We start from the raw sequence: 2061 nt of genomic DNA, 5'->3' as shown, positions 1-2061 counted from the left end.
TATATATATATATATATATATATATATATATATATATATATATATATGTATTTACATGCACGGTTGGTGTTTTAAGTTTCAAAGAGATGTTCTAAAACATCACACTAAACCAGGTCAAAAGGTAAAGTTTAAAATAGACTGTTTTTATAAGGATAAATGATAACATAAGTAATGATTCTTTGTTCACTCTGCAAAATCTTGATCTTAGGGTGTAGGAAACTCCTATTTGGCAATAGCACCCAGGTTTTCCAAATTAGCTAGTCTTCATTTTTCTCTGGTCTGCAAAAACTTCTCCTTAGCTGTCTTCTGCTTTTGTTGCATGATCTCGGAATCCCTCTGCTTTCTCTGAGAGGCAGTCAAACTGTCCTCTTTTCTTTTTCCCTTGCTAATCTCCTAGGTTTTCTTCATGTTTTTCTGGCGGACAAGTTCTCTCTGATTTTCACGGGCCATCCTGACCACCAAACCGAGGCTGGAAGAGAGGGACTAGGGAAATCAACGGTTCCCTGGAGGCGTCACCCAGTCGGCGGTCTCCTAATATACACAGTGAGCCGGCCCCTCGCAGGGCGACGCCTCTGTCTTACTTATATATTTTTATGATTACCTGAGTGACAAAAATGGCTTAACACTTAGCTATAAGTCAATAAGTATAATGTTTATATTTATAATCATTTTCCTTGATAGAAAACCTGTCATTCTATTTTGGAAAGGTGAGAATCATTGCAGACCATGGGAATCCAGCTCTTTCTTACAAAATATGGACTATCAGTAGAAATTAACATGGTATGTATGATTATTGCTGTCTGCCTTTCCATTTATCAATTTACTTCTCTACCTCGGTAGAATAATTTTTAAGAACATGGATTTCTCAAAAATAATAATAATTTCTAACTATTTGAAAGAAATTATTGGTAAGGTAGGTTCAATTTAATCATCCTATTTTAACAATCACTATGGTTTTCCATCAGTTCTTCTTCCTAAATAATAGAACCACTTATTTTTGGCTACGCTTATTACTATCCTTAATTATAATCATATCTCTCAACCTCTCTTGCGGCTAGATGTGTCAACAAGCATGAGATTTGGGAGGAAAGCATAAGCAGGACTCCTGATAAATCATGTGGAAATGGGAATGATAGATATATTTAAGAATTAGTGGACACTCTCTTTCTTATGTATTTTTTATCCTAAAAGAAAGCTACCCTTTTTAGTGAGGTAGTCAGTCTATAGAAACAATGAAAAGAAATATTTATGTGCAGGGGGGAAATTTTCTATTGCCTGTGATATGAGTTTTTAAATAAGTATCATAGGAAGCAATTAATTCTTGAAATAATTTAGTCCAGAAAAAATAAGTGAATAAAATACTATAGTAAGGCTACTTAGAAAAATTTAAAATTAGTACTCTATGTTGCAAAGACTTGACATCTACCATTCAGAGTATGATTGAGGGTGTTGGCTTAAGAGTAAAGACTTTCACAACCCACATGCACATAGGCCAAATCTACCTGCTCTGCAGGAGAAAGATAGACAATCTCCTCCTATACAATTTACTACTGCCTCTGGCAATATGTTAGACGATCAACTTTTAATCACTTCCATACATAATAATAAGAAGAATATTATCACAGGTAATTCACTTAAGTGAATTATTTGTAGTTGTTATTTTCATTGTTATCTGCAATGCAGTGGACAATAAATTATAGCAACCAAGAGATCAGAAGCTTAATTTATCCTGCACCATCAAGAAAATTTCTAATATGCTTGATTCCACTGTTACAATTATTGTGACAATTTATCTAGCTGAATTCTTTTCTCTCTGCTTCTCCACTTTTCCTAGCATGATGCCTTTTTCCAAAGATGTTGATAGCATGCCTAAGTATGTGAGCCAAAGTTTCACCATCATTGTCCATAAGGAGTATCTTTATTTCTCCAAACTTATTGTTCTTTTGTGAAGCCACAGAATATTCAATTCCCTCCCAAATATTACCATTCAAAGACATCAAGTTTTTTGTGGTCATCCTATTCACTGTCTAACTTTCAGATACGCAGGAAGCAACTGAAAAT

The 2061-nt window shown here is 34.3% G+C and overlaps 1 pseudogene; it reads right to left on the bottom strand.

Annotated features, from left to right (window-relative positions):
- Window positions 1-264: 264 nt before the first annotated feature.
- LOC102868008 lies at window positions 265-450 on the bottom strand (annotated as a pseudogene).
- Between the last annotated feature and the right edge of the window lie 1611 nt (window positions 451-2061).

This window comes from Elephantulus edwardii, unplaced genomic scaffold (assembly GCF_000299155.1).
Source record: "Elephantulus edwardii isolate Elephantulus edwardi_28Jun2011 unplaced genomic scaffold, EleEdw1.0 scaffold00142, whole genome shotgun sequence".
NCBI classification, from domain to species: domain Eukaryota; kingdom Metazoa; phylum Chordata; class Mammalia; order Macroscelidea; family Macroscelididae; genus Elephantulus; species Elephantulus edwardii.
Note: the sequence above shows the minus strand (reverse complement) of the source record. Positions and strands in the feature narration are given on the sequence as shown.